This window comes from Manis pentadactyla, chromosome 7 (genome assembly GCF_030020395.1).
Source record: "Manis pentadactyla isolate mManPen7 chromosome 7, mManPen7.hap1, whole genome shotgun sequence".
Classification (NCBI taxonomy): domain Eukaryota; kingdom Metazoa; phylum Chordata; class Mammalia; order Pholidota; family Manidae; genus Manis; species Manis pentadactyla.
This window is the reverse complement of record NC_080025.1, coordinates 25,331,680-25,341,156: the sequence shown is the minus strand read 5'-3', so window position 1 is coordinate 25,341,156 and position 9,477 is coordinate 25,331,680. Positions and strand designations below refer to the sequence as shown.

At 49.4% G+C, this 9,477-nt stretch overlaps 1 protein-coding gene across 3 annotated transcripts in view; it reads left to right on the top strand.

Moving 5' to 3' along the window:
- The first annotated feature begins 524 nt into the window (after window positions 1-524).
- Window positions 525-9,477, top strand: part of PLEKHA2 (pleckstrin homology domain containing A2) — a 51,425-nt gene continuing 42,472 nt past the window's right edge. Inside the window, exons 1-2 of one of the 3 annotated variants that reach the window (XM_036932144.2) lie at window positions 525-692; window positions 904-995. The gene's annotated coding sequence lies outside the window, so the exon portion shown is untranslated. The remainder of the gene's footprint in view (window positions 693-903; window positions 996-9,477) is intronic. The other 2 variants (XM_036932141.2, XM_057505186.1) reach the window with 2 other exon arrangements.

Sequence of the window (9,477 nt, the reverse complement as noted above, 5' to 3'; positions counted from 1 at the left end):
GGCCGTATTCACTTCCTCCCCGCTTCTTGTTTCCCTTTTCTTCCCCAGCACCCGCGCGCCCGGAGGGCAGACAGGGAGCGTCCGGGCCGCCCACTCGCACAGACCCCGTGCCCCCGAGAGAGCGTCCGGCCCAGGCTCTTCGAGCACACCCAGGGCTGCCCCGGGCATCGGAGCCCTGCTTTCCGCCCAGACCCCCGACCTGACCTGACCTCGCGGGCGCACTGACGCTAAGGGCTCGGGTTCGGGGGCCCGCTGAAGCCGCTGGGTGCGGCCCCGGGAAGAAGCGGGAGAAGGAGGGAGCCCGTGCCCCGCCGGCCCCCTTCGCCTCCTCACACCTGCTGCCCGGGGCTAGGCCGGGGCGCGCGGCGCGGTCCCACCTGCGCGGTCGCTCCCGGACGCCCGCCCCCGTCGCCTCCGCGCAGCCCGCGGCGCCCCGGCACCCCGTCCTCCCCCGGCGGGCCCGGCGGAGCATTGTACTCACATCCGGGGCTGGGTTTTGCTTTAATGTGAAACGTAATTAACCCGGAAAAAAGAACCGAGAGACAAGAGAGAAAGGAGGGTCCGTGGGGAGAGAAGAGCGAGCGGCAGCGAGGTTGGCCGCGGGAGAGCCCCCGAGAGCGGCGGCCCGGCCGCGGGAGGGCGCGTCCCACCCCGATGTGACCCCCTGCGCGCCCCGGCCTCTGCGCGGCGGGGTAAGTCGGGGGGCGCGCGGGCAGGGCTGGGGGCGCCGGCGCCTGCGGCCGAGGCTTAGGCCCGGGAAGCCCGCAGGGCAGCCCCTCCTCCAGGCGCCGGAGCGTCCGGGGTGGCCAAGGTCGCCGCCGCCAGGGGTCGGGCTGCGGGGGTGGGGCCGCGGGGAGGGTGGGGGCGGGTGTAGTGCTGAGCTGCATTTTCTCACGTTTGCAGCGGCGAAACTTCTCTGCGGGTCCTGGCGCTGGGGCACCGGGCCCACAACGACTGCCCGGGCTGCGGGGAGGGGAGGCGAGCAGACGTCTCAGGCAAGTCCCTCGGGCACGGCGTGGGCTGTGGAGGCGCTTCTTTCTCTCCACTTGTTACCCTATTACAAGGCAGGCCTAGAATGCTCCCCTGGGGAGATCCCTGCCTCCCCTCTGGGTCCGGCCCGGGCCTCGGGCTCGGGAACTCCAGGCAGGGCAGGTGACTTGGAGGAAGACTGTCCTAAAATACAGGCTTGGCGCCGGCTTGGGAAAGCTCCTCGAGGGGAGCTGTCTGCCTGCCCGTCTGTCTCACTACCTTCTTCCTCACCTTACATGCTTCCCTTTTCTGCTCCAGTTCTGAAGACTGTTATTGCATCAAATTTAGAAAGAGGGAAAAAAGGAGGAAAGGGGGAAAAAAGAGGTCTCGCAGAAAGGAAGACGTCCAGGCAGGTCCAAAGGGGAGGCGCGGCGGGGCCCCCTCCTTTCGGGCCTTACCCATCTCCTCCCCCAGGCCAGCCCTGCCCCTGCCCCTGCCTTAGGGTTTCCTTCCTTTTTGGTGACTGCGGGTCTAAACTGTATCTTCCCTTTCTAACTCTGTCTCCCGCCCCTCCTCCTTCCTTTCTTTAGGACTCCAAGTGGGTTTTTTTCAGAGGAGAGTAAACAGCGCAGAAGAGGGAGGGGGAAGCCAGCTGTGGCTCTTGGGGGCACTTCAGCCGGCTGGGCGGTGGTTGCACTCGCGCTGAAGTTCCAAAATTGTAATCATGTTGTTCTTAATATGTATTGAAGTTCTAAAATTGTAATCATGTTGTTCTTAATATGTATCTAACTCAGTTCCCTTTTTCCTCCTTTTTGGGGCTTCATCATTTTTCTTTGGTGGCAAAGCCTTCGGAAACAGTAAAGCCAAAGATCTTGAAAGAATAGAAGCGTTTGCTTTCCATTTCTCAGTTGCATTCAGTTGACATTTAATTGGGAAAGAAGGACGTAAAAGGCAGTTGTAGCTCCGGGGGAAGCGTGTTCCCGCAGTGATCCGTCTGCAGGGAGCCGGCAGTCCGACGGAGGACGCAGGCTGTACGCACTACCGAGAACACAAAGCGGATGGCTGAAGTAGAGATTCGGGGTGCTTTGAGAAACCAGAGGAGGCTTTTAAACGGCATCTTCATCGTTTCGGATAGTAGCCTTCTCCATTGTGTACCGCTTGAAAGCTTGTATTCTAGACTCTTTGACCAGCCCAGTGTATGACATCTCAGGTGCTAAGTGAATGTTTGTTGAATGAATGAATGAGTGGCTGCAAGCATATGAATCGTTTGCACCTGTCCAAAAGTGTTGGCAGTGCCTCAGGCCTATAGGAATTCCATTCACCAAGTGGGTTCAGGGGGGTTTACTCTGAATGTTGCCTTTAGAGCTAAGTATCAAGCCCCACGTTTTACAAAGTGTCTGTGGCACTCCTAGTAGAGTTTAGCTAGCTGATGATGGGACCCTGTTCACTTCGCAGATGGCTTTATCACCTAGGTATTGATTTGGAACCACCTCTCAGTGGTGCAGTCTGCAATCCCTTCTTATTCCTTGCTGTTGGTGCTTCGTTTTCCCTTCTGTGCAAGTAGTGCCCGTAAACCCCATATTGTCATCACAGTGCACTGAACCGTATTCAGCCTGGTATTTTATCAAGGTTAAAATAAATCCTGAACACATGTAGGTTTTGGTTGGTGCTGACCTATGAAGAGATTCTGCAGAAGTAGGAAGGGTGGGGCATCCGTGCCATCAGCTGAATCCTCCTGCGGACCCCTTCTGCTGGCTTGGCGCATGTTTGCTGAAAGTGACTGACCACTAGGAAGACCTGAGCAGTGGGAGTGTGCATCCAGCTGGCTTTTCATTGATGTCCTGTGTTCTTCATGCAGCAGGTGGACAGGTGGGCGATGACCTGGTTAAAAGGCTGGAACGCCTCGGGTCACAGTGCAGTAAGCATCCCTTCTAAGCCACTGAAACTACTGTGGTTCTACTTAATTCTGGGTGATACACTCCCAGGGCTTGGAAAAGAGGACCTGGGGGCTGGGATGTTGGGCTGTTCTGCCCCTTCTTTCTCACCCCCTACAAGCGCTTTGGATTGCCTTACTTTCAGTTTTCTGTCTGTCTTAGTGAGCTGGGTAGGACTCCTGCAATCTAATCTGTCAGGCTTTGGAAAGGAAGGAAGCCGAGCAAATATTATAATGTGATAGCCTATGGGAAGAGAAGATTCCTAGCCCAGCCAGTGTAAGCCCATCACTGAGCCAGGGAATAGGACAGGGAGGGGAGGAAGGGCGGCTGAGTGGTGGGAGGAATGGGGTCCCTTCCTTCCGGTCCGGAGGAGGCTGTGATTGATGCAGCGGGCCTAGAACTGGGAGAGAACAGTGACCTTTTTTCTGAATCTTGGTTTGTTCTGCTGTCCCTCCCCCTGGCCCCTGCTGTTGTTCCTGTTTGACCTTTTAAGCTTTATAACTCATCTTCTTTCTGGAAGCCTCTTCTCTGTCCTGACCTCCATTGATTGACATGACTTGCTGAGGACTAAAGGCTGACTTGGGCTTTTCTCACTGTGGAGGCCTCAGCCCCACTGGGCAGGAGCTCCTGACACTGCCCCATGTGGGCGGGAGGCTTTCATTTCAGCTTTGGGCCTGTGGCGTGCCTTTCTGCCCACGGAGGCCGGCCAGCTGAGGTAAAGAGGAGGGGAAGCTAGGTCTGCTGTCCTTATGCTCCTGCAGTTGCGTTGTGAAGGCCAGGATGCACCGTCCCATCAGCTAGTCCTCACACTCGGCCGTCCACTTGGAAAGTGGTTCCCTGCTGTTGTGATTCCCCCATCAGTGAAGCGGGAGGCAGCCCAAGTCCAGTCCCTGGAAGGAAAGTTCTGGTAACTTTCAGGGGAGCCTGGCCAAGATGGAGTGTGTGGATTTCTTGAATTTTTCTCTTTTAACCTCTTGGAGAATGTCAGAGATGTAAAACACGATGGTTCTTGCAGGAGAGGGAAGAGCAAGGGAAGTCTGTGTTTTTCCTTGTGAGGGATCCCAGTGTCACAGCCAGTCCATGGTGTATGCTTATTGACACTGGAGGGGCCGAGATGTCCCTGCAGCTGCCTGTCCCGCATTTATAGCAGCTCTGTCATGGTGATACAGACATATACCCCTTACAAGGCACTTTGCACGCATGCCACCTTAACAGCATCTACCCAGCACTTACGCAGACCTGTGAAGCACTTGTCACACATTGTTCCATTTAGTCCTCATAGCCACCTTTGAAGTGGGTACAAATTCTCTCCATTTTACAAATGTGGAAATAGACCCAGTAGAGAGTCTGTCCTTATAACCGATGCTGTTGCACATCATTCTCCTACATGGATGGGCCACTGAAATGAGCACGTCCTTTTGAATGGTCCTCTTGCAAGTGTTTTGTCAGACACACTCATACCACTAGCTCTCACCTGCGCCATCTCCTGCCACTCCCAGCCCAGGTCCTTCCCTAAATGCAGAGCTGCAAGCACATGCCTTCAGACAGACACATGTAGGCCATTTACTTCCCCCCCAGCACTTTGCAGAAGGCTAATAGAGGGAGAAATAATGATTTCTTTTCTTTCTCCTCCTGCCTGTGTTTTAGTGCACGGCACGGTCAAGTTTTAGATGAAGAATTGTAGCTCCGAGCCTCTTGTGCAGCCACTAGGAAGCCACACAGTGAAATGGAATTCACTGTGTCTTCTAACTGGGGGGACTTTCACGGTTCTGAAAGTTGGAGATCTCAGTTTTTATGGGCTATTTGTAAACCAAATATGGCTGCCTGTTTGTGCCACTGATCTCTCTGGTGGAGGTGGTCTGGGAGCTGCGGCCACGGGGCAGCCCTTCGTTTCCTACCAGCTCCCAAGATCACAGTTTCTCTGAACAGCAATGAGGCTGCTGTTAAGAGTTCTTGTGAGTGTTTAAAATATTTTGTTGTGTTGGCATCTTTAGTGCAGTGGTATCCATCAATGTTCGGCTACTCCTGCTTTTTCCCCAGTACTTTTTTCCTTCAAGATTTATTTGTTGGTATCTCTTGCTCTCCACTCAAAGCTCTAGGGTCCTGCAGAGAGTGGGCTCTGTGTCACAGCCACCTTCCCTTACAGTCCCGCCCCTGTGAGCATCCACCGCCCTGTGCTTTGCAGGGTACATGCTCTCACTACATTCCCTCCTCTCTCACATCATTTCCCGGCCTTAGACTCTTTGGAATGTGCTCTTATGACAGTTTCAAACTGCAGTGGTAGGCTAACAGTAGGAGAGAGGCGCTCCCACACTGAGCTCCTGAATCATGACTTTGGCCTGTTCTCATGTGTTCTGCAATCGCCATGCTGGTGTTTTATTGTTACTGTGGTTTTTACTGGGCCCTTGGCATTGTTGAATCTCCATGATACACACGTTTGCTGCAGATTTAAACACAGGTGGCCTCTGCTCATGTGGCCTATGCATATTCTAGCAATAGCTGACTGTCTGCTCTTAGCCTTCACACCCCAGTTCCTGTCTGCCTAGTACAGCCCTCGCGGAGACCTCTGATGTCATTTCCCAGTAAACTTTCTCCTGTAAGTTCAGCAGTTTCCTCTTGGTATCCCTCCTGCTCCTGATGCTGCCATCTCCCACTTCCACCTCACTGGTTAGCAAGGCAGGAGGTGTACTTACTTAATGCCCCACTGCATGTCAAGAAACACTCTCCTGACTTTTTCTCAGGAGCAGAACCCCTGAAATTCCCTGCTTTGCCAACACAAAGTCATGCGAAAGAATAATCTCCATATTTTAAAAGTAAATTTTTTGTTCATCTGAATTGTCCGAGGTCATAGTAGATTATTTCCTAACAGGCCATTTAAGGCTTTATTATTATTATTATTGCTATCATTAATATATAATCACATGAGCAACATTGTGGTTACTAGATTCCCCCCATTATCAAGGCCCCACCACACACCCCATTACAGTCACTGTCCATCAGCATAATAAGATACTATAGAGTCACTACTTCTCTGTGCTGTACTGCCTTCCCCGTGCTCCTCCCTATGTTATGTGTGCTAATCATAATGCCCCTGATTCCCCTTCTCCCTCCCTTCTCACCCACCTTCCCCAGTCCCTTTCCCTTTGGGAACTGTTAGTCCATTCTTGGGTTCTGTGAGTCTGCTGGGCTCTATCTTTGTTATCACTTATCTTCTCTGTATTTAGCTTAGAAGTGTCAGAACAGTCAGGCAGATGAAGCTCCCTGACTTCACTCTTCTTTCCTGAATCTTCAAATTACACTAGCCATCTAAAATAAGGTGCCCCACACAGCTGACCATGGTTTGCATGACTTCATTACTCCAATTACTCTATAGCCTTTCTTTCTTTCATTTTTTTCAAAAATTCTGTTTATCCATCCCTTCATCCATCTATCCAGCCCTTTATTGAAAAAAAAAATGGCAGCCCTGTCTCCCAAGTTTCCAGAAGGAAATTCTACTCAGGGGGGCTTTGTCAGGGTCCCTGCTTCCTTTTCCCAGAGAAGCACTGGGCGTGGTGTGGCTCAGGCTCTGTAGCTGCAGAGGCATGTAGGCGCTGACTTGCGCGTGAATATTCAGTGGGCCTCAAAGACCAGAGAGTAAGGACCCAAACCTGCAGGGGAAGAATGAACCTCTTTAGGAGGATGTTGCAAGAGGAAGCAAGAAAGCTAACTAGATTAGAAGGTACGCAGACCCTCTGGGTCAGTACCTGGCTCTTAGGCAATTGTGATGGGTGGGATAAAACTTTGTTAGATTTAAAACTTTGAAACACTGAGAAAGGTCCCAAGAGGGCTGTAATTTAGGCCAGGGTTTGCTTGTTTGTGGACTCTGGAGAATTAAGAATTATTCTCAGCTTCAAAATTTATATGCTGGGGATGGTGATGAATGTGCAACTCTCCTGCCAAATAAGGTTAACACGTACATTCCCTGTAGAAAATTTGGAAAATACAGAAGATATAAGAAGTCAATAAAATTCACTCATAGCCTCTAATAACAACTGCTAATATTTTGGTGTCTGTATATTAGTCCTTTTCTATCCAAATATAGGAATACAAACATGATGTTTAGAGAATTGAGATCATTCTATAAATCATATCTTTAAAAAATTACTGTATGGTGACTTTCTCCCTAATTAATTTAAAATTACTTGAAAACATAGTTTTTAATGATGATGTAACATTTCCTTATGTGACCATCCCATTAATAATTTAATTATGCCCTATCTTTGGAACATTCAGGGCATTTCCAACTTTTTTTTTGTTGTCAATTCTGTTGCAATTGCCATCTTTTTGTTTTAATTGTTATTTGCATTTTTGTTTACTTGGATGGGATCCTAGGAGTGGAGTTACTGGGTCAAAGGGTACGGACGTGTTTAGCTCTCGTTACATTTTGCCAAATTACTTTCCAGAGAGGTGCATGGACCTCTCCGGGTCTATAGGGCTCCTAGGAAATTTTTTCAAGGAGGTGACATTTGTTTCAAGCAGCGATCTTGTCTTGACTTTTTAGCCCTCTGGTGCCTGTCTTCCATAGGGGTGTGTTCTCTTTTCTTAGGGTCCTGGCCCTCTTGTGCCTTGTACGTTAATGGGCCTGATAATGATGTTGATTGCCTCAATTCCTCGCAGGCAGGTTATTACTGGCTGAGTCTCCTCTAGTGCTAGAAAGTAAGGCCTTGAAATGTCAGAGGAGATGCTTTGGACAGGCACGTCTCCCAGCACCCCTCACCTCATTCTAAGGTAGGCAGCCCTTGACTTCTTCCTTCTGCGCTTCATCTGGTCAACTAGGACCAGGAATCCAGGTGTCATTGATGTTTAACCCATCTTTCTGCTGATCAGTGGGTTACGCCATGCAAATTCATTTTTACCCCGGAAAGTTTCACTTTTACCATAAATTAAATATTTAACATGTTCTCATTTGCCATACATACTTAGGAATTTATATGCTGAAGAAATGTGGAACATATAAAACTTTCTTTTTTTCCATGTTACTTCTCATTACAACCCGTTATTTAGGTATTTGGATTATGTGAGATCACTTTTTGATTTGGTGTGTGTGTGTGTGTGTGTGTGTGTGTGTGTGTGTGTGTGTGTGATAGAGAAAAGGGAAAGTGAGCACGAGCTGTGGATTCTGTGCACACATAATTTTAATTTGCATTTTAAGAAGTCCAGGAAGGAAGATGAAGCAAGAAACAAACATGAAAAAATGTTCAGCCTCCCTAGACATCATTTATGTTTAAAACTAGCAATTAGTTTAAAGAAGAACACTCAATGTATGTAAGATTATAGCGGTGGAAACAATATATTGCTGGCTCCAGGGCAAACAGACGAAGTCTTTTTAGAAAGCAGTTTTGTAATAGGATTCAAGAATTGTAAAAGATCATAAACTATGATCTAGTTGTATTGTTACTTGGAATTTACACTGTTTCTCTGTGAAAGAAGCAGCAAAGCAGGAAAATATGAATTTTAGCATTATTGAAAATAGTGAAAAATTGAATATGATCTGTTTAATCATAGAGAAATGGTTAGTAAATTATAGTAATCCAGTCCAATAATGTTCTGCACCCATTAAAAGCAATCATTACAAAGACTGTGTAACAACATGGAACATGTTTATGATATAATTTAAGATTTTTAAACAGCCAATTATGTGGACAGGGGCATGAAAAAGCATGCGAAAGTGAAAACAGTTGGCTAGAGTGATTTTCTTAAAATCCCAGCATTGTTATATTGTGATTTCTGCACTAAAAATGGGAAACCATGCTAGGGAGGTTTGGCACAATTTGGAAAGATAGGGTGCTGAGAGGGGCGTCCCCTCCTGCACAGATTTTCTGGGCTCCTTTGTCATCCCTGCCTTGTGACGACTGAGAAGCTACTTGCTGGAAGCTTTCCTTATGGGTTTAGAGTGAAGATAAGGGACCAGCCCAAGAGAGAGGTGTTTGGTGCTGGAAGCCAGCAGGAACACTTTGCATATTGTCCCAGGAGATGGGGAGGGAGTCATGGTCAGGTGTGCATCCCTGGATGTGGGGTGGAGGGCAACTCCTGGGACAAACCCCCTAGGTCACCCTCCACCCAATCATTTTATGTCAGGGAACTTGGGTTCAAATGAAACGTAAGATAAGTGATTTTGGAGTCAGGAGACAGGCTAAAGCTGTCTCACTGGAGGAGTGTGGCGAGAGGTGGAAAGAACAATTGAACCTTTGCCTTGGTCTTAGAAGGGGGATTTTGGGGTGACCTTAAGGGTGTGCACATCGTGGTTCCCCCACTTAAGTACCAAAGCCTGGCCTAACAATTCCCTTTCTCCCCTCACTGCGTGGTTTGGGGCTGGGTATGGGGTGGCAGGGTTATGTTATTAGAGGGGCCTCTGGGGAAAAGAGGAGGAGCCCTTGGAGACTTAAAGATGATGGTGCCTGGTTGAAGGGCAGGAAGAGGGCTTTGGGGGCCCGGGGCAGCAGGCTGTCTGTACTAAATCTTAGCAGCTGTTGTGACAAGACATACACAAACGGGATCAGAATGGACTGTTGGAGGATGGGGGTTTAGGACTGCA